The sequence below is a fragment of the Ischnura elegans genome, chromosome 9 (assembly GCF_921293095.1).
Source record: "Ischnura elegans chromosome 9, ioIscEleg1.1, whole genome shotgun sequence".
In the NCBI taxonomy this organism is placed as follows: Eukaryota; Metazoa; Arthropoda; class Insecta; order Odonata; family Coenagrionidae; genus Ischnura; species Ischnura elegans.
The window spans coordinates 72,198,086-72,222,192 of NC_060254.1; the positions used below are offsets into that span (position 1 = coordinate 72,198,086).

At 35.2% G+C, this 24,107-nt stretch overlaps 1 protein-coding gene across 2 annotated transcripts in view; it reads right to left on the bottom strand.

The window, feature by feature from the left end:
* The window catches only part of LOC124166045 (GTPase-activating Rap/Ran-GAP domain-like protein 3), a 665,374-nt gene extending 650,058 nt beyond the window's left edge, over positions 1–15,316 (bottom strand). The window contains exon 1 of one of the 2 annotated variants that reach the window (XM_046543636.1): positions 14,752–15,316. The gene's annotated coding sequence lies outside the window, so the exon portion shown is untranslated. The remainder of the gene's footprint in view (positions 1–14,751) is intronic. The other variant, XM_046543635.1, reaches the window with a different exon arrangement.
* Positions 15,317–24,107: the final 8,791 nt, after the last annotated feature.

Genomic DNA, 24,107 nt, shown 5'->3' on the forward strand with positions numbered 1-24,107 from the left:
ATACAAGCAAAAGCGAACTCTTTGTTTGCAAATGAATACCTATTTTCAGTTTTATGAATTTTCGGTTTTTAATTTCAGTGTGCAAGTAAAAATAATCAATCGTTTTTCTGCTCTCCTGAGAAGTTGCCATTTTTGAGATACGTGTTGTTAGAACTTAGCCATCGATATGCAATTCACTTTAATTTTAATTCACTGTAATTATAACTTTAATTCACTATAATGACTTAATTCACGATTTACTGTTGGTTAACTTCTGTTATTGTGTAGGCTACACATTTTCTACCATACGTTCCTGAAAAAGATTTGTGGCGATGTATATTTATAGTAAATATATTTTTACAGTGATATTCTTTCTCGAATTCTAACTGGGAAATGTACCGTTTTAAAAAGTAAAAAGTTGTTATAAGTGACCTGCAAAGCACTCCTTTTGATATTTTTCTCAGGAAATTGTGTTAAAAAAATATTCACCATTCTACTTGGTCTATTAGACCTTGAAAGTTTTCTTTAGTCATTTTCTCCATGCAAATAAAGATAAATTTTTAAAATACGATATTTTTACAGCCTCTGGGAACCCTCATATTCATGATAAATTATAACCTCAAATTTCATTAATCGCCTTAGGGATGCATATAAGTATTCCAAAAAAGAAAGAAAGTCTTTATGAGGATAAAATAAAACGGTTAACTTCCACACACTTTTTTATTAACAAACTACCGACCCGGTTTCGAACACTGTGAATTATGAAAGAAAGTCTTTGTTCTACAGTTCAAAAATATGGATCACGAATCCAAAGTTTTGCTTTAACTTTAATGTCATTTCTACGATATATAGGTTAATTTTCTTCTTGAGCAATGCGTATCTATCTTTACAGCTGAGGAGAAAAGTTTACCTACCACCCCTTCACTGTGTTTCACTTTTTTTCAGTCATATAAATGTAGAGGTTACTCTTATCCCTAATTAGAAAATATTGAAAGTAGTTTGGAGAGATTTGCTACACTACTACTATTAATAACTTGCCTTATTTGCCATAAAATACACGGTCGATGATAAAATAGAGATGTTACATTTATCAGTTCTAGAAGTATTTCATCCACATAAAAAAAAAATTGGACGAACGTATAACCCCTTTTTTATGTTACTTCTCTAGTTAATTTTTTCCTCAGTTCTTTCACATGCTCAATGATAATATTTTCACCAATTCAATATTTCTAAATAGTGGCTCTATTGATTTATTTACTGCATTTTCGTATGAAGTATCATTGCTGCATTAGCGAGATTAGAAGGTTTAGATCGGGTGAACTTAGGTTCGCTTAAAAAATTAATCTACTTAAAAATATAGCTTTTTGCTTAATCCATTTAAAATTTAATCGTCATATTCAGTTTATGCAAAGTCCTCACTGAATAGATGTAAATGGAATGAAATGTAATGTCTCAATTCGAGGTGAACCCTCGATTTTTTCAGCTCTCAAACGGGCTCAATTAAAAAAACGCATCCACGTAAAAAGGCTAAAAATCTCTCTATTTTCATGCTCATGCTGAAAAGATAGCGGTGAAGCTCTCTCTCAGTGATGCATGTGATGTTTATTCCACTTACTGCTTGTTAGTAACTTTTTATATATCCCTACCTCTGCAGTACCTCCTGTATAGGATCTCAATAATTTGATTTTGTATCCCATGAGGATATCCCTTGCAAATTTGCAGCGCACTTCAGAGCGTAAAAATATTTTTCGCCGGTGTGAGCTTGTGCGCACTCCTCTATAGATACTTAATTTTTTGACATCGGTACCCGCCAATCCTTAGATTGCTTTCCTGCAGCTCCTGTCATTCAACCGATTCATTCAAATTTGTTTTCTCTCTTGTTTCCGCTGTGGTTCATTTGATCTTTTTTAGTATCCCCAGCTAGAAAGTTTGTTCCAACGTGTGAATAAATGAAAACCAAGACTTTGAACTAAAATAGACTTAAACAATTTCTGTTCATTGGAAATATTTATCTTCTTTACTAGATAATTTTAAATACAATGTTTTTGTCACCTCAGTCTATAATAAACCGTTGCAATAATGTTTTAATTAATAAATAGCTATTTAACGTTGCATTACGTAAGAAGTATTTTTCCAATATTGAAGTACAGGCATGTTTCTCATGATGCGATATTTTCTTGTGAAGGTACATTAAAATCGTTGTATGTATACGAAAAATTTGCGATCTAAACCACTCGAAGAACAGGATGAAATAAACCATGAAAATCATGAACGAAGTAAAGTTTTAACTGAAGTTAATTATCGTTGAGAAATACAATAACTTAATCAGGGCGCACACATTAGAATTTATTAATTATGTAAAAAACTTTTTGTGGCGATAAACTCGAAAAATAAATGACATAAACTCTAAGTAATTTTGTTTTTATCCATTCTAAACCCCACCATTCTTTCATGATTATCCCCTTTTTTCAGGTATGTTATTTTAATATTTTATCCACAATTTAATTAATATTTTAGCCACAGGAAAATGCAGAAAAAGGTCTATTCTTTACACACGGATAATTTCAACATTGAATCTTTCTAAATCCTACTGGAATAATATGTGGCGATAAAAAAAAACAAACTACGACCTGTCCAGGAGTCAGCGATGCTTCCTCTTCGTTGTATATCCTCTTGCCATGCATATAACTGCAATATGTAAATGGCGATGATGCTATCTCCGTCATGTTTACGTCGCGCCGTTTCTACCAACTTGACCGTATCTCTTGCACAGCTCACAATAATTCGTGGTGCCTTGTTACCACCGCAAAGCTGTATCCGAATCGGTTGTGCAAATTGCTGCATCAAGTCAAACATTGATATTTGCATTCATTATTATCGGTTATTCTTTCGCAGTTTCGAGCGTTCGCGTGCCGCTAAATAACTCTGTCATATTTGTTTATATATCGCCTTGAGACTCCCTTTGGATTTATCTCCCCTTTTGGATTGTTTCTGCGCCCCCTCTGCGAAAAACGTCACTGTTTGCCTTTCCGCGGTCGATTCACGAGATTCTCATTCTCTTCCAGCATTCCAATGTCGCTGTGGAGACTGTTTGTTCTGATGTTGCGCCTGCTCGCTCATCGCGTCCGCGGTGATGCATGTCGCGAGGGAGTGTTGCCTAATTTCTGGGTCATGCGGCTTAGAACAATATTTCAAGTCGGGAGTTCCGGTTTGCCAGTAAGTGCTCTACTTAAATGTCCAATATTGAACTTATTTCTAAGTAGAAAGGCGTAGTTAGTGGCAATTCTGAAAAAATTGTGGGAGGAAAATGGAAATTTTATACTCTTTCGATGAAAGGCTACATAGGTAGCGAAATTGGAGCCCAGGAATTTTATCATATTGACCCGGTAAATATTTGTTTATTGGAATTTTAGTAGATTGCAGGAATTTTGAGTTACACGACGTAATACATATTTTACGGTACCTAGGCGGGGAATACGCCTCAGGTTACAGGTTTGGTCTAGATTATGCACACTACAGCCAAATTTGAAACATGTCTGGCTTCATGATACTCGTTTGCTAGAATGACGGTCTTCCTTCATGCGCATGCAACCTCATTTGAGTTATTTGTATAAGGCACGGAGCTCACAGTTTGTGAGCAATTGATGAGTTGTTGCTTCAAATGTAGGGATATTTATTCAGGATATGTAGGATTATTTTATTTAATGCGACAGAGATGCGATTCATTGGGCTACCAGGACTTCATTATACTATAAAATGCTTACTAGCAGTATTTTTGGTTTAACTGCAGTTTCTGCATGCTTGCTTTATCTCCGTAGCTAAGTTTAAATGTTTTAATGAATCAAGAGGTAAATTTAATAATATTTATGAAGTCAGTGAAAATGTCCTTAAGGAAAAAGCTAAATGCTTTGAAAGACAGTTTAAAATACAAAATATTTTATTTGTTAAGAGTCACTTGTTGATATTTTTTCAACTTTTGTATTATTAACGAATTTTTCATTCCCGATATTTACTTTATGTCATTTCAAAAATGGAAGTGGGTGAATTATTTATGCATTGTCCAGTATTTTTTGCGGTACCTAATGACAGCAATCTCACCAACGCTTTGATAATCCATACGAGCCAATTTTATTAATAATAATGATTAATATCGTGCTATTATGGTCCATAATTCCTGCATTTCTGTTCTGCAGTTAAATATGTAAGAATTGTATCTTCTGGTATTAAAATGGCAACCTCAAAATGGAAGAAACTCGCGCTTTGGAGGTAGATTTTTTAAGATTGCAATTATCGACCTAAATATTGGCTTTCCTCATCATAGAGCGGTGATGTTTATGATTTGAATGTATAGAAATTCATATCATCAATTGAAGAACAGTTTTATGAAATTCTTTAAACAAAGGCATTTAATGGTGAATTTCTCCTAAATGAGAATAAGTGTGTGGTACTCTCAAATTGTGGACATATGATAATATTTGTTCGCTATTGATACCCAGGTATATAGTTTAGATACACACTATATAGATATAGTTCTACAGTATAGATAGGCTCTACTAGTTTACATGGGAATTCATGAATATCATTTAGATATTATGACCCATAGAATATTACAACAGCGTAATAAAGATCTTCAGATAGAACAGAACAAAGCAGTAGTGGTTATGGTATGGGTAATATCTCGATAGGTTCTAAATAGGGAAGTGAATTATGTTTGGGAGAAAAACAACATTGCGTCAATATGTAGAACCATTTTGCATATAAACATGCAACTATCAATTTTGGGACAGTTTATTTGGAAGGAACCAAGGGAAAATTCAAATATGCAACCGTTGGAATTTATGGCAAAATTATTTTCAATAATTCCACGGATTTTCTGGCATCGTGCTTTATATTCTATCTCTAAAAAGTGCTCTTAGGTGTGGAAATATACAAAGATAAATCGTTTGCTCTGGCCTGGATTAACCATGCATTATTCTCAACCCTATTGATTTGAAATTTACTTTTTCACAACTTCTATAACCTAATCACATGAAACTTAAATAGCCTTGTTACTAAGTGCTCCGATTATTTTCATCGTTTCTTTAGGTTAAATAATACTAAAACATACTTAGCTCTGTTTTTATTGTAAAATTTGAGAAAGACAAGGTTAAGAAAAAAAATTAAAATCACATCAAAAGGTCAAGATTATTGTAAACATAGCTTATTCGTTTTCATACGCGAGTGTTATGTTCATAAATGCAGTTGAAGACGTATTTTTACATTAGAACGTATGGTTCATCTAATGTCTTACTGATTCAATATGTAACTAGCCAATGATATATTTATGCATCACATTATTTTGGCACAAAAATTACAGTATGGCTTTTTATGCAGTGCTCAGTATTATCAAGGCCCAAAATATTAAAATTATGAATAAGGTCGAAATATTAAATGCCAAAAGAATTATGCTTGGCGGTGACACAACTCTCAATTTTTCAGCGTCAAAAATGACTGAATGCCGATTTCAGGACACTGGAAATCTAAAGCGATGTCATGCATTTTTCCAAGGCTGTATAACTATCGGTAAATATTCCTTCACCTCATGCTCAGCAAATATCACAACGAAAAAAGGGGCGGATTACTATTGCTTTCACCAATTCCTTTTTTACCTTAGTCATTTATTTCTCCAAATCCTCATCGCAGCTCACGAGGATAATCTTCTGGTAGCCTCCCATGATGATGACTGTGTAATTTGATATCGTGATGCGAGTTGTATTCTAAGAAATAAATTCATCTCTAAACCGCTTCTTAATATACCTAATGCGTTAATCATTCATTCTATTTTAAATAGTAATAGCATTTGCCTTATAATGTCTTAAGTCCACTCCGACAATTCCGACTTACAGCTTCCTGTTATTGCTTATCAATTCCGTCTAAATCAATTCCGACTTACAACTTCCTGTTATGGCTTCAGGGAATATGACGTGTAAATAATAAATGCAAATGTAAAGTAAAATCAGAGCAATTTAGTTTGGTTTATCCGTTGTTTGCTATAAAATGTTATTATTCTTTTTGTTTAATAATCATCAAATAATTGCGAAGAACACGGTGAATCATTTTTAATTACCCACGTTCTTGCAATAATTATTCTTTATGAAATTATTTGGTAAAATAACAATGGACAAAAGTGGACTCTCTGTGTTTTTGGCTTTTAACGTTTACCGTTTGGGTATTAAAGTAAGGAAAGTATTTAACCATATCAAATCTCATAGCACGTAATGAAATAGTATAAAATTAAGAAACTTTTTGGCACTAAAAAATTGAGAAAATTTGGATTGAAATCTTGGATTCCATGTGAGAAAAGTGGATTGATCTTTAAACCATTCTTCTCTATTTTACTGCTGGAAATTAAAAATCACTTTTTCTAGATTAAACATATGAAGAGAGCTATTTTGCCAAATGCTACTTATTAAATACTGATACGGAAAAACAGAAAAGAAGTTTTACTTACTATTAACATTTTTAACTTAGTTCACTTTAAAATTGTAAGAAAAAATTTGGGCATATTTTAAAGTTAGCGGCGAAAACGGCATTTTTTTTGTAATAGCACGTTTGGGCAGGCTTGTTGAAAGCAATTTAAAAAGGGTCTTATCGCAACTTAATAAAGTCTATGGATAACTTCATATGAAAGCAAAGCAAAAGTTTAAATTAATTGTATCGATGGTGAACTTTAGGACCTACGTCATTGTTGATAAATTGGTTCTAAAAATGATATCCAGTTTCGGTCACAAGTTTTATGATAGTCGCACCGAGATGTTTGACGTTCTTATTTGAAAATTGATAGCCTAATGGACTGTTTAATATCGTTCAATGGAGAATCGTAAATATTGATTTATAGGCTCGTTAAAGCAAGAACATTAAAATTTAGTGCTCGGTGTGTATTGCCCTACAGAAAAGTTATTTGCATTAATAATTCTCGAATAAAATGCTACCTCCTGTAATGGAAGTTTATGGTATTTGCTTATCTGATAAATTGTCTGTTTGTCTTATTGCCTTTGTGAAGTTATGTTTGATTCGATGATGTGTGTTTCTACTCACTGGTCCCTTAAATTTGCTATAAAATTAATGGAACTGCTTCATAATAGTTGGAGAAAGTTTCTTGTCGTTAACTAATTAATTGCAAATCGCCTTTGTGGAGTTACCTGTGATTCGAAAAAGTGCAAATTTTAGTTTCCATCTTTATACCTTGTGTGATTTTGTGTTTTTTTTCTTGATCTCAATTTTGTTTTTTGAATCACTAGGAACTATTTGATAGACCATGATATTCCTCCAAATTGATTTGAATTAGGATATTGATTCAGGTAGATAGGTCTCTACACTGCAATATTTATGTGATACAACTTGAGTGTCTGTATTAGCCAAGTTTATGGAAGATCTGATGTGATTTAATCTTGTAATATTTACGTGCAATTTTCTGTTCGCTTCTTATAGTTGTGCTTATAATAAGTTTACTTTCGTATTTGAGAGTTGAAATCAACATTTCCTATCTTTCGATTAACTAGTCCCTTTCGTTGCGGGGCACTTTACTTATAATATTAATTTTAGACTGAAGAATTTTGCTCAATTTAGCTGAAAGAGTAATGAATCCTAAATTTTACTTATACGATACCGCTCCCATAATGAGTATTATTTTTAACAAACACAAGTTGGTCATCGTAACCGATTTTTTTACACTTCCGGGGGCCTGAGAACGTCATGGCTATGAACTCAATTCTGCCTTAACACGGAAATAAATCCTCATTGCTAAAATATTCACCATGAAAACTCAGGTCTTGAATGCATTTTAGCTGCGGTAAGCGTAATATTTGGTGAATAAATTTGGTGCTACTATTTATGCAATCATGTTACGGATTTTTATCTTGTATATTTAGTTCTTGGTGCCAAAAACATAAAACAGCAGATAAAACTTTATCTTTGTCTTAACTACGACTCTTGGCATAGCATGTTGCAGATGTCAATTTGAGCTCATTTGTCTTGGTATTCATTTAATTTCTGCCTTATATTCGTGCACTATAACGCGATTGGTGTCATCGTCGTTTCGCATTTACATTCAGATAAGCTTGCATACATTTTAATAAATAATTCTCGGGTTTCTAGCCGAGTAATAAAAGCCTAATCATGAGGCATATAAATATACTTTTTTATTTGTATGAGACTTAATGATAATAAATCAAATTCTAAATCAAATATCGCCATTTTAGTATAAAGCTTACGCTAATAAACCATAAACTTTCAATTTTATCATTGTTTACTGTATCAATGTATATCAATACTAATACAACTGAATTTCTATGCAATCTTATGAGGCTTGCTCGACAGAATAAGTCCACCAACTACAACCCCTACAGCAAGGTTTCTAAATTCGTGCATTACACTTACGATTGAATATAATATAAAAATTATTCATTACTCTAAGTTTTGATTATTTCAAGCTTAACTTTATGGAACCTTTCCACTAGGGAAAATGAAAGAATAAATTTTGTTAGGTTCACCAATACATTTGAAAAAGCACGACCCTGGTTTCATAACATTCTATTTACCTGAGGATACCATTTCATAGTTACCAAGACCTAACGGTGTAAATATGTTATAAAACCCGGGTTGCACTTTTTCAAATACATTAGTGAACCTAACAAAGCTTACTATTTCATTTTCCATTCTAAGTTTTTCTCACTCGGAAAGTAGCCAGAGAATTATTTATTAATATGACTCGCCAAGAAAAAACTTAATCTTATATTGCAAGTATCTGTTCGTATAAAACGCAATTCTTCACTCAATCTCGTACAACGGTACCAAGTTTAGTAGATTTGGGCGTTCAAAATACCTAGCAGTGAGGTGAGACCGTTGGTGATGTGTGGGTTGCGGGGTGACAAGGATACGTCGTCGTCGTTACTCCTGGCCATTCGGATGAACCGAGGCGTAAGGAAATGGGAATGGAAGGTTTCCCTTCAAGAGATGGGAGATGCTAAAGGGAACAGGGCTTCCTTCGCTCAGGACGAGATTTTTTGTGGAAATGTAAATGCTAGTAGGGTATTATGAAAAAGTCTCACTTGTTATTCCATTGTAAGTGATATGTATGAATTTGGAAACCTTTCTGTAGGGATTATAATTGGTGGTATTATTCTGACGAATAAGACAAGATTACATTGAAAAGAAGTCGTATTGTTTTAAAATATGCAGCGTTGTTCTGGAGGAATTTGTAATATTTCAGGAGGTGGTAGGTTAGACAAAAGTAAGCCTTTTTTGTCTATGAGTATGTGGTCGCAATCTCTTAGCTACTGAGCTATGGTCAAAGTAATAAATGTTTTTGGATGCACTTAGCGGTTACCAGGAAAACGGGTTTTCTCGGTTATCCAGCCTTTTTGAGATTTTATTTAATACTCTAGATTTTAAAGGTGGTAAATAATTAAGGTTGGACGAAAAAGTGCAATTATCATTGACTGAATTAATTAATCTCAAACTGACAGAGATCGCGCAATCGTATTGTTAATACCCACCCATGACTTTCGTTTACTTTTAATCAAAGATTTATCGTTTCAAAACGTTAAAATCGCATATTTTCTGTCCAATCTTAATTACTTAATGTCCTTCAAATATCAGATTATAAAATGAAATTTCAAAAAGGCTGGATACCCTATGAAAACCGTTTTCAATGTAACTACAAAATGCATTCAACAAAAAGTTTGCGATGCGATAGTTGAATAACTAAGATGTTGCCATATTTATTAACAAAAATGCTTAAAAAATGTCATATTTACTTCCTGAAGTTTCGCAGATTCATCACGAAACACGATGGATTGTTCTAGTGATAAATAAAAAAATTTATAGATTTTGGTAGTTTATATCTATTGGCGATTATTCATGCCTGACTAAAAAGGGTAATGCTTATTTTAGGATCTTTTTTATAATCTTTAATTCTCATCTAAATATAAATGTATTGTTATAAGGCAGTCATGTTTCATGATTACTCATTCTTCGTCGCGATTCGACGTTTGTTTTGGATAGGTTAAGGTATAGATCACCGTAGGCTCGGAGAGAGGGGCCATTTCCTTTCCCTGTATCGCCTTTCAATTCGAGGATTTTGTTTCGGCTGTTTGAAGCGTTCAATCGGAATGAAAACTCTAGCCCTTCAGTCAGGAGCCAAGTGCTCTACTCAACTTACTGCTACGAACCCCAGTTTCTCTGGCGTCATGATTACAATCTAATATAAATCTTTGTTGATTCTTATCGCCTACTGATGCTCATCAAGCAATACCTTCCTGTATTTAATAATTTAAATATTCATTTCAATAATTTGATCGCAAAAAAACGATAAATGTTTAGTAAAAATGTTTTGTGGAGTTTATTAATATCTTAGTTTCTCCGTAAAACATCGGGCATTTTCTTTAAATTTCCGAATCATTAAATTTCGTAAATAAATACAAAAGGTCGGTTGCATTGAAATACAACTAACCTCTTTCTTTCTCGACTGTACATTTTGTTTTACTTGTAGACTACTGCCATTTCAGTTTTCTCAGTTAAAAATATCGTGTACTTTCAGGATTTCCAGCGGAAATGTTTTTCAACTGGTAGCTTTTCCCCCTTTTTTCCCGCTTACATTTCCATATTTTTCAAGTGGTTGAAGTGTATTCAAGACGTTAGCTTACTTATGCAAACCATCCCCTTCTTTTACTTTCTCTCTCTCTCTTTCTTTTGCCTTCCTTTTATTATTCTTCTTCACGGCAAGCACGCCTTTTCCTTAGTTTTTCATGCTTCCTTTACGAATTTATCCTCAGGACTGTGAAAATTTCATATACATCCTTTCTTCCGACGATGTCCAACCGGAACAACGGGTGGAACCGCGTTGTCATTTATCTCTCCGAAACATTCGTTTTGGCTTACTTTATATTGCTATTTAAAATGGATGTTATCCCCTTGGATGATGAAAACGGATGAACTGGTTATTCTACTTTTGTTTTATCATGCTATAGTTAACCGAAAACCGTATATAATGTTCTTTCAGTCGCCGGAATTTTGGAATGTGTGCAGATAACCCCTTTCACTCGTAAATTTCAAAAGGGAAATAAAATATCTTTAGGGGTTCAAATTTTTATCTTATTTATACATTTCAGTCTAAATGGTAGCACCGAAGCAACTCTGGTGCTATAGAGAAATTTTAGCTATCGATTTATACTGGAAATGATAAAGTAATTTATTAAACACATTATATCATCGCGTTCACTGGGGTTTTTAGATTTGTAAAATGTCGATATTTCAGGATGAAATGCGTTATAAGTCATGAATTGAAACTAAAAACATGTTGAAAACTGATACAGATATCGAATAGTGTAGGTAGTTATTATTATTGTCATTATATTTTTACGTTTTTTCAACAAAGGCAATAGTGGCCCACGATATTGCCATGTCTTTTAGAATTCTTTGCACTGCGGAAATATTTTTGGCGGAATATGTAATTCAAATTTTTTATTAATACATGAAAAACAGAATTTGTGGTGAGCAGGCATTTTTGCTGGAGCAATGAATTTATTATTTAAAAAATAAGCCTATATCATGAGCACAGTAATTTAGAAAAAATACCTATTAATCAGAAGGTTTGCTTCTATGATTAAAACTAAAGGTTGTATTGCCTCCACCGTTAGTTACTGTTTCGGATGAATGGTACAGCTCCAGCATTGTTCATGCATAATCAGCATTTCCTGTTTCCTCGCTGGAAAGAAAACCGGGTATATTGTTTTTAATTATGATTCTGTATTCATTTGTGTCCAATGTTTCAAGTGGATTTGATGAATTTATTTTTTAATATCTCGTGCATACCATACATTTTAAATCACTCTTCTTGAGCTAATTTGGATTAAAATACATTGTCAGCAGGGGTACGTTCTCTAGCATTAATAAATGCATTGCATTCTCTATTATTTTTGCATCTGAATGCCTAGACACACGGAAAATGTTATAAGGCTGAACAGGAAAAAATGTACTGTAATGCTTACAAAAATTTAGGCAACTTATTTACGGGTGGCTAATTTTGCGCAGCTATAATATTTCATCCATATTAGAATGGAAATTTAAAAAGGAATTGAAAAATGCATTAATAATATTATGTTGAACTATAATTTGCAGCTATTTCAACAATAAATGGATTCATTTCAATGGTTTAAAGAATTTATTTCTGTGCGAATTGATTATTAATCTTTTGAAAATATTTAAGTACATAGATATTAGCATCCCTCTCCGTGGGAGGAATTTCAGTCCTCTACATATAAACAGCCGTTATCAGCTGACCTCAGGATAGTTATCATATTGCTAAAATATCCCAGTAATTTTATTTTTTGCATCAGTGATTACACGGGAGACTGATAACAAAGATTTAATTGCTTAAGAGGTATGCTAGACTGCTCTGAAGAATACAATTTTATCGTAATCCTTTGTTGTTTCTTTGATATGATCGTTAACTTCATGTGAAGGATTTTATGAAATTGTATTAGTCTCATCCGAATGAAATAATTGTATGATCCTGTGAGACATCTTTTCCTGCGGAACAGCCAGCGAGAAAGAATTTTATAAAGTTTAAATTTTAGAATCTTTATTCAGGGCTGTTAACTTTCTGCGTTAAATTCCAAGTTCATTTTTAATCCGTTCTTGAGGGAAACCTATAAGTGATGTTTTCACTATCCACTACTATTCACTATAAGTGATGTGATCCTCTTCATAAAGTATGGTACATTGTGTTTCAAACCTGAAGGTGAATCATGAGTGATGCGATCAATTTCATATACGTCATTTTTAAGCAGGTTTCCACATTTCCACATGGTTGTTTACGAAGGCTTTTAAATTCCTCTAAACAATTTACGCGATAAAGTGTGCTGCGTTTGTCTCAACCCTTAAGTTGAATCATGATGGATTTGAGATTGATGTGATCAAGTTTATTGACGTCATTTTTGATTGGGTGTATTTCCACATTGATGTTTAAGGAAGCTTCTAAAGTCCCGTAAATAGTTTGCGTGAAAAGTAATAAGTTATCTGCCTGAGGATGAAGCCTGCTGCACATTTTTATTAGCGGTGCATGAATTATACGTAATTGCGTCGAAAATACCTAGTTGTCTTTTTCCTTACTGCGGGCGTCATTTTTAGTGGAGGGAACATGTATCCGCGGGCAAAAAAAAAACCTTTAAAAAATCGAATTCCTTATACCTGCATACAAATTTTGTTTATCGTCAGGGAGGAAGTTCCAAGTCCCTTGCAAGTTAAAAGCAAACCTCTAGGGAGTTCTCTCGACCCTCCCCCTCTTTCCCACGAATTCTTCTAACGTTTTCCGGACTCTGAAAACTTTCCGAGCGTCGTCGTTCAAAACTTTCGCGAAGTGGGTACTGCAAGAGAATGCTTTTTATACTGGCTTCTCCCCACAACACTCTCCTCTTTCTTTTAAAGCCGACAATAGCGAAAATTTCCCCGCTAGTTTCGAGCTAGAACTTTTGGTCCCGCGTATAAATGAACATTATGACAATTGAAGAGCGTCGTCCCGTGATTTTAAGCCAGTCGATTCACACGTACGCATTCATTATTCCATATTTTTTTTCATACATTTCATTTCACAGCATTTAGAACTCTTTGATTACAAGTACATTTTTACAAGTACATTTTTTTATACAAGAACAATTTTTTTCTGAATACAAGGAAATTTTTTTAAAAGTAACATACAATGCAGTTATGGGTGTATCCTTGCAGAATTTTTCTTGAATATATTTATATATTTTATATATTTTCTTGAAAATATTTGAAGACCATGAATATTACAAAAGATGATCCTCAAGTCGGCCTCTCCTATGTGTAGTCACCCACCGCGTGACAAATGGGTTTACAAAAGTCTCCACTAGCGTCGCCGACGGACAAAGTGATCTGAGTTTCACGGGAAAATAAGGTATAATTATGGGTGTTGACCAAAATTTGTATGAATGATGATGTGACCTATCAAATCCAAAACTTTCCAAAATTATTTCTCCCAGTAACAAACATTATGTGCAAAATTTTGGAAAAAAATGGATTTCATAACACTCATCACCGCGCCGCGGACATTTTCGAAAACCAACGTAAATGCGGCCGAAGTGGCTACGTAAATCAGCCTTTTATGCGATGTAATAGGTCCTCATCTATGCAGTCCCCTCGACACTCGAAGAGTACCGTCCAGTAAATTTTAGCTTGTCGATCCACAAGCACGCGTTCCTTACTCCATAATGCCTATCCAGTACTTAATTTCGGCCGGTGGAGAAAAAGGTTTATTTATTCACAGGGCAATGGGGCATGACAATATTGAGAAATCAGTTTAAAGGCAGTGGAAATAAGAGAACAATATGATCCGGCAACGATTTTAGTCTAGGGATAGCATTTGGAGTAAGAAATTGATACGTGTGGATAGAGTTGCCAAAATCCAATGGACTACGCTCTTCAAGCGTCATAAACCTTTTCGACGCGTGACCAAAAGTTACCACTCGAAACATGCGGGGAAAATTTCACTGTTGCTTGCGTTTAGAGAAAGAGGAGGGTGTTCTTATGGAGACGCTTGCGAGGGAAAAAATTTTTCTCCTATATCATTTAAATTCATATTATTAAGACATAGTTATTTTTCCACCCTGTATTTCATGATTGTGACTGTGTCACTGTAAATTGGTAGAAATTCTGAATGCGATTGATTACTTAAATAAATAAACAAGTAAACAAATAGATTTTGACTCTTACCCATTAGCCGAATGTTTGCTATCTCTCTCGAACTCCTCGACGGCGACGAGTGTTTCCCGAGGAAGAGGGAGAGAGATTTTGCGCGTTCGCTTTGGGGCGAAACGGCTGATGCTAGAAGGATGAACAACAGGTTGATTTTCAGCTTCGGGAGACCCCACTAAAGCCCCGATTCACGCACACACTCACGCTCACAATACATACTGACACACACTCGACGTCGCACTGTGAGGAGGAGACTTCGATCACATCCACCGATCCCGTGCCCGTTGCCGTCGTGCTGATCTGGGGTGAACGCGTGGTCATTCATGACCCGACCATAATTAATTCTCCCCGACGCTCTGATTACTTCCTTTACGTCGGGAGGATTGATTGTGTGTGGTTTGTTAACCTCTTCCTTCCGCCCGCCCGCCCTCTCTGCGGGTGAGTAGGTATTGTGTGGCTAGCCGATGCTCGAGTTGCTGGATTAGCTAGCGCGGAGACAAATGTTCCTCCGGAGGATTTATATTCCAAGCGTTAGCTTTTTTTGGGAAGGATATCAATATTTAAAAAAAAGGTGCAATATTTCTGCGAGAAATTTTGTAAAAGTTCTCCTGTTTTAATAATGTTATTATTTATCTTCTATTAATATCATTCGATTTTATATCAATTGAGTAAAATGTATAGAGCAAGTAAAGGAGGATGTGAAAGTGACACGTAGAAATATGTAGGGGTGACAAGATTATCTGATAGGAGAAATGACTGGAGATTCAAACCGATATTAGGATTGTTGATCAGTGATGATGATGAATATTAAAGGAGCGATAAGTAGATGGAGGACCTTAAATTTACAACATCATTTTAAAGAGTACTACCGGATGAAAATTCAAATTGCCGCAATATGGGATGAACAAGTAACCGTGAGTGGATTTAATTTTCTGAATATTGATTAAATTGAAGGATGTATTGGATCATTCACTGCGGAGCTAATCAAAATGTTTAGTTATTTGGAGTTAGGAGATCTAGTAATTTTTTCTGATGAAATATCTGAATCACGACCAATTATATATTTTTTATTTTATCCAAGATTTTTAACAGTATATTTCCTTTAATTTGCTCATTAGGAAGAAGTTTAAAAATATTTATCCTCTATTCAACGTCCCACTTTTTATAAATGTGCACTTTGAGGATTAAAGCTAGCGTCCAAAAATCAATGCGCTCTAGTTATTTCGGCTAATACAAGGGATTAAAAATTTAAATACATCCATTGGACTTCACTCTTAAGGTTCTCGTAGGTAGAAATGAGCAGTTTACTGTAGTGGTGTCAAGTGATCTCCCGCGACCAAATGAGCGTGACTCTTTCTTTGCTTTTGGTGCGCGAGGAACAAATTTCCCGATAAAGAGATCAATTTTTCACTCCAGGAAGGCACTTGTAATGTCGAGTGGGGGTTGAGTGTGACTTGTTTACATTTCGCGCGAAGGAGATAGGAACGAACGAAAAAAATACGAGGTATGACTCGCTCCCGCACGATATGGGACCGTTTTATAGGGAGCAGGAAGATTTGGTGAAAAAAAAATTCAGCCAGTCGTAAGCAGGAGTTCACTTGGAATATAATGGACTAAACTGACGCCCGCAATCGTTGGGCTCGAGTGACGACAGCAGGGATGCTGGAATGCGCGCGGAAATGTGGTTGGAGTTATTTTTTTCTAGTTGTTGTTTTCAGACAAATTTTTGTGAGGGGGCAACACAACATGTCATTGGGGGACACCTTGGAAATTCTAAATCACTCGACCACGAGGGAATGGTGAGAGGTGGCTGGGCCGAAGGAATTGCGTGCAAACGCAACAATGGAAAAAGTGAATTACTTTATTTATCCTGCTGGATTCTCCTCACAACGTTGGGCAGGATCCAGGGCTCAGATGGGAGAACCCTACTCGGTTAAATTGGGTGGCGAAAATTCAGGTCATGGTTGACCTTCGGGCACAGAACGTGCGGTTGGGTCCAGAATTACGTTATCAGATTTCCACCGACACTCAGAGATGTCAATTGGCTTTGTGTGGAAGTGAAACGTTGATGAATTCCTTTGCGTCTTGTTAACGATTGGCGGATAATGTGAAATGAGAAATATTAAATGGGGAATATATTATCGGCTTGCTGTTTAGGAATTCTCATTTTATAATGATTGAATAATATTCCTTTGTCAACACAATCTGGTCACTTAGTACATAAGTAGGCGTACCACTGAACAATATCTTTTGACGAAGTCGAATTGTTATTTTTGGAATAGGAACGAAATCTTCAAATCGTGTTGATATAAGGTTATAATGGATTAGTGTCCCGCAGTGTAAGAATTATAGTACCAATTCTGTGAAGTTTTATCACCCCTGCTTAACCACACAACACTAAAAATATCCACCGGCCGTTGAGTCGGGTGATTTTGAGTACAGGTGAAATACTTGTAGAGTTGTTTACGTTTCATTAACGAAAGATACAAATAGAGTGAAAGGATTTAAAAAAATATTTTAGGAATGATTGTAAAAAAAACGGTGTGGACTCCTCTTTTTTTATGTTCCGATATAAAGCCAATTTTTTTACGAACAGAATGTATATGCACTTTTCAGCACAAGTAATATCACACGGAGCACAGAAATATTAAACGAGACACTGTGAGGAATTCTCCAGCAATACTTTTCGTCGAACTCATACCCTGTAGCATGGAAGGAAGGTGAAAAACTGCTTGCCACAACTCTATAAACCCGATCCCCTGGGCTAAGTCGACGGAGAGTCTGGCGACTAGTCGGGGATCGCTGGCAGTACTTCACCAGGGTGCCAGGAGGGATGAGAAAAACGTCGTTGGCGTTTAAAAGTTAAAAAAAATACTTAAAAGGAAAAAAGAAATAAAACAGTTCGCCCGTTTCTCGAGTGCGGGATGATATCGTCTCGAGGAGTTGTGGGCAAAGCGCTCCCGTTCCGATGCACAGGCACAGATCGACTGTTGCGCTTTCCCGAGGATATATCAATGGCCGTAGAGGCGCCCGGCGCATGCGCAGGGTTGAGAGAATTTTAGAGGCTGGGCGGTGAGAGGAGACTGTGGAGCCGGCGTGAGAGGCAGGCGTGGAGGTTGTGGGTGCAGAGAGAGAGAACGAAGGGAGATGAGATGAGGAGAAGGAATGTGTTGGGGTTCTGACGTGTATCGTGTTGGCAGTACGGAGAGAGGCCAGAGAGGGATATAAAAAAAAGGGGTCACAAAAGAAGAGGGTGCACGTGGAAAAAGAGAGGTGGGAAAGAAAATTATGCGTGCGAGGGAAATTGAAAAAAGAGAGAAAAAAAATAAAGGCCGGGAAAGGGAAAAGAGGAAGGAAGTGTACACAAGTGTGGCAGTTCTACATGTTTTTCCGTGAGACAGGCGGACTGTAAAAAAAAGGCTCTAATTAGGGAAAAGCCGAAATCGCGGGCGCCAAAAACTTAATGACCACAAGGGAGGACATGTTCGTGGCGGGGAAGCATTTTGCGTGGAGCTAACGCCCGCTTCCTGTCATATTTTTACATACATACATCCCTCTTTCACCTATTTAATAGGTCACGCCCCTGTGAAGGGAATGACGAGAAAAAACCTCAACCAGGTGCTTCACTTCGGATACATTTCCATCAAAAGGTTGCTGCCAGCTCGTTTTTTTTTCGTTCAGTCAGTCTGTGTTGCTCACCAAAATATCTAATACCTTAATGACTCATAATTCCTCATGGATAGGAGTTTTGACATACGCGTGAAAAAATTATTTTTTATCTCTCTAAGTGCCACCGAAATATGGTAATGCTAGCGACAAATGCCGGCATAATTTTAAGAATTTTGTAGCGCTCTATTAAGAAACGCAGTATAAATTACTATTTTAAATGCAAATGTATTTTTTATTTACTTTTACTAGTAACTACTGGTGTCTTGTTTTTAATATTCTAATCTCTTCAATTACATTACAATTATAGATGGTTAAAAAGTTTTGCTCAGCAGGTGCTCTAGTTATCATTTCAAAATCGTTTGTTTTTCATATCGCGGATTATACTTTTTTTTTTAGCTTTTTTTGATCGCTTCTTAAATTTTATTTCTTAATGGCATATGGTTAGAAGGTGTATCACGAAAGAACACTTTGGCTTTTGAAATTGATAGTGACTTGAATTGTCGGCATAAATCTGTTTCCATTGTTTTTTGAGATCCTAGGAAGTTTTTATTTTTCTTTCGAAATTTTCCTCAAATAAATTAACTTAAATATAACAGCATTACAATATTATATCGGCAGTCGAGTCGCAAACAGTATCAAATATATATCTCTTATTCGTGTTTGTGGAAACTCATTGAACAGCTATCTGTTCCTTTGTGTGAAAAAATGGTTATCAATGGAGCTTAATAATGAAGTGCTGGAAATTATATTCAGAGTAATTTAAGAACGACTGTAAATAGCCTCTCCGCGTGATTTTATTAGAAAAATTATATGATTAAAATTTTTTCAATCAAATCATTCTGTTATACTTCTAATTATTATATCGTGTTTGGTTGAAAATAATGTTTTATTTATATTTCACTTGCATTAAAATTATGATTCGTAATATAATACATTATCTCTTTTAAAGGAGTTTTTTTTGCTCTTGGTGAACATAATGGCTTCAATTAAGAATAAGAAAGAGATCCGTTTTATATCGTCAAACTTCACTATTGTAATTTATCATCGAGTGAATTAGCTGTGATTCAAAATATAATTATGCAGAGATCAAATGAAATGTATTTTTAAATACTTATTTTAAGCTATGGCTTTAATTTACCAAAAATACGCGTGTTAGATTTTTTCATGGCATTGAGAAGGGTTGAATAAATTGGATCTCGCAGGGGAGGAGGATTGTTCGAATATATGTATGGAAAAGGCGGGAAGGAATGTAAAGGGCAAGTGGAGAAAGCGAGAATGTGGGGTAGGAGTGTGAATGGTGAGGAGATGAAAAGGAATCTTGGACAGCGTGGGAGAGGGCAGCAATGATGAATGGGTCATGAGAAATTTAAAGGCGGCGAAAAGGAGCTTACTGAGAAATTTACTTGTTCAGCGATCAAACATGTCCCTTGAAATTGGTGTTTGACGTTAGTGAAAGTTGCAATGAATTAAGGAGCCGATTTGTACGTAACAAATGTAGGGCATTAGTTGGTGAAAATGTTTCAGGAGTATGTCCTTCGGCTTTAATCAGATATTTTATATTTCATTATTGTATGCCATTGACCTTGCTTAATCCTAAATTCTTGATCGAAGTTAAATGGGAAGTGAAACAATGGAATGATTAATTAGCGAAATTGTGAACTTGTAATGCTTTAAAATAACATGATAATGAATTCTCCTATTTTGGTTCCATTTTTCATTAACATTGATTTTAAATTTACTTATGAAATTAAAAGTATGAATGAAATGTAAAAAATATACTAGTAGGGTAATTTTTGATCAAAATACAAAATGTTATGCTTGTAATATACCACTATGTAACATAATAACGTAACCTTCTAACAAAATTTAGCACATGGAAAGACCAAGTTTGTATAAATTCAAATGAGGGCATTCACTCATTTTAATCGTACTTTAACAGAGTTTTTGCTTCTTATAATGCAAAACACTCTTAAAATGGCCAATTATGTTTAAAATGCGTCATTATGAATGGAATTTTTTCCGTCTCTCTTTTTTCATAGAATATGTTAGCGATGGATAGAAGAAGTTTATTTCAGTGTAAATATGCGCAATTTGATAATTTTTTTCTCGAAACTAAAAATAAATTTTGAAGCAACATACTCTATAATTTTTCATGCTGAAATCAGTTAAGAATTAAGAACATTAGCAACCAACTTGGAAGCGGCCGTCATTAGTGAGAATTTATACAAATTCAACACATGTTCTTTTTTGATCCCATCTGGTTGATTGAGGTGGTGTTGAGGTTAGCTGTGTGGAATAATCTAAGAAAATGTTGATCGAATTTAAGTTGATGATCTTACTATGAATATGTGAAGAGAATCTTACTAAGAAGAATCATGAAGAAGAAAGAGATCTAACAATTGCGCCTTGTACATTAAAAAAATACATTATACCTTAATTTTGAGTGATTTTTTTAATCAGGGAGTCCTAACTTTCTGCCTTAGGTCTGTATTACGTGTATTCCGACGCCAAGGGAGGTGGTCAAGGAAAAATGGCGTGGGATTTCACGACCCGTATATGATGCCGGACGGAAATTTTTAATGATTATTTTCTCCAGGGTATAAGGCTAGCAATCTTCGATAATAAGGCTATACCTCGTCTTCACTACGTTTCTTTCGTGGACTTTCCTTCGGTGCCCTCATGATACGGAATACCCTTCCTCGGCTCGAGCCTATAAATATTACTTTTTTATTTTCCGTGGCAAAAACAACTGGTCGTTCCTTTAAAAAATCGATATACACACGGGGCTGGGTAGAGAGTTACACCCAGCACGCCGCTATTCGCTCGGATACTGCAGTGTTAAATTGTCAGTTCATCTACTAGCTTATGAATTTTTAGGTTTTACTCTTTATCGGAGAGTTGGAGGAAACATCAGAGGATAGATATGGAGATGGTTAAAGCAGTTGAAAAAGATACGATCGACCATTAAGGAGAGGGCACATAAATGTAGTTTAGGAGAGTAAAAGAAAAAGTGCTTTTATTCACTAGTCCAAGATTATACAATGTTGATTATCTAGTTATAACTAACCTTCTGCTATATTTCTTTTACAAATTTAATGTTGCAAAACGAGTGTCCTATCAATGGTATCTTGGATTTCTGGACAGTCTTTTTACTTTATTCTGTTTGAAGTTTTCCGTACATCGGCTTCATTATGTTTCCATTTGAAAATCTGACCCCATATGTATCTACACCATTGGATTTCAAAAGCCTCTATATTTCTTTGTTCTGGCAGTACTATGATCCCTATCACTATCACTGTTCCGTAACGTATAAAACTGCGCACCAATACACCGAGCCATTGGTCATTGTAACCGACTCTATTTCCTCTTGAACACACAAGTATTATTTTCACCCTGAATGCTTTCTATTTATGAGGTATTTTTCATTGAACGGTGGCCGAGTTTTTCTGCACTTAGAGATAGACATGAGTAGGATTGGAATTCCGCTTGCTCGGATACCTCTTAATGTACACTTCTGCTTTTCCGTTCAGTATGAATAATTTTTCTTTCTATTTTCATAAGAGTGCTTTTGTTGCATTATTTTGTACCTAATTTGTTATTTTTAAGGAAGATTAGAGGTGTGCTCAACGATACAAAAAGCTTTGAAAAACCACTGAAATTCGTAAAAACTTGCCTACCGCATGATATTAATAGGGTATTTTCACCGCTAATATTTTTAGACGAAATTCTCGCAAAGATTTCCGCAGTGTTTCTCAGAGGTGTTTGATATTTTAGATTTTCAATGGCTTGCGAAAGGCGGAAGTCACGATATCATTATGCCATCAATTATGTTGAAACCTACGTGGACAGTTGGACAAAAATGTGCAATTATAATTTTCTGAAACAATATATCTCAAAATGGGTGACATTGCGCAATTGTATTGTTGATACTCACTCAAAGCTCTCGTTTAATTAAACTCAAAGATTAATTGTTTCAGACAATTATAATCGCACAATTACATCCTTCATTAATGACCTTAATTACTTAATGTCCTAAAAATTTCAGAGCATGAAATTAATTGTCGAAAAGGTTGTATACCCAAGAAAACCCCTTTCCATGTTAACTGCAAAGTACATCCAAAAAATGTTTGCGTTGCCATAGCTCAGACTATGAAGTTGCGACCCAATGTTAGTGGACAAAAAATGCTTAACCCTTTCTAACCCAGAGCTGCCTCTGGGATAAATTTAATGTCAAGACTTTTCTTTTGAAAATTGTGAAAATTTTCCACTCAATTATAATTATTGAGGCAGCTACATATTTCGCCATTAAAATTTACAGCACATAAGAACACGTAGTTTAAATCTCTCCTGATTAGAACTGAAATCCATCCTGAAGTGGTGCGGATTTCTCCTCTACCCAACACCCTCTATAAACAATATGCATTTTCTCAGCTTTAAAGTTTACTGTTTCATTTCACCCATATGCAATTCAGAAAGCTATAAGGCCGGGGATGGGAATTCAGTTCTTTGAATCAGCCCTTCTGTGATTTGTCACCATTAGCAAGGATATGTTTTTTTAAAGGTTCATCCCTCTGGATGGATACCTTAATGGTCTACGGGGAAACTTCTGTCTTTTAGTCTCTAAAAACTTTGATTCGTTTTTTTTCCTTTTTCTTCCTAATTTAAATATGTCTCTCTCATGTTCATCCCATTCGGTCTCGGATTTCTTCGCTGCCTTAAAACTCCTGAGTGGAAAGTTTTCCTTTCAGGTCAGTGGGTAATAATTCGGGTGGAAGGTACAGGAAGTAAGAGAGGAATCTATACAAAACGCTCTTGTAGTCCATTTTTTTATTCCTGACGCGCTGAGAGAGTTTTGTAATTCGTGGAGAACACACTTTACCGTTCCTCCAACTGTCGGCAAGTTCACAATTCGCATTCCATTAAGCATTGGGGGACTTTGGAGTAGGTTGTTCGATTTATATCGGGTACAACGAACCACTTCCACAAACATTCATATCAATCGACTCGTATGCTGCGGTGTTATCGCATTTACCCACCTCATGATCTTGAATCTATCTCTAAATCCAACAGTATGTGTGATGTTAATCATTCGTAATCCCTACCTTGCTTTTTATTTGTATGAATTCATTTTTCGATGTAAATAATTCTCGACTCGGTTTCATAGTAAACCTTTAGATTAATTATGGGTGATGATTGGATGTATGGCAACAAGTTTCTTTTTATGCTTATCTAAAATTTAATCAGTAAAATGTAATTAATGGTACCTCGAGACGGTTTTATTCAATTCACTTAACTCTAGAGACCTTATTAGTTTTCCTGGATTTCACAAAATTACTTGTACCACTTCTTTTAAAAGAATTGTGTAGTTGTAATTACGTTAAATCCAGGAAAACTTATAATGGAATGCCACAAAGTTGATCAGGAGTTAGTGAATTTTTTTCTATAGTCCTTGTTAACTTTTATTTCGATATCTTTATGCAATGGTTTCTATGCAAAATTTTTATCACTCGAATTCAATTACCTTTTTAAAGAAGAAAGGCAAATTTCCAAGTAAAAGTCTGTTACAATTTTCTACCATTTGAGCTTAAGGTAACCTTGTAATGCGTATCTAATGATTCCAAGTTGCGACGGAAGTAGTGATATAATGAGGATAAATTACTTTTCGAGATTGGATCGTTCTATGACGCGCCCTTAATAGTGTATGG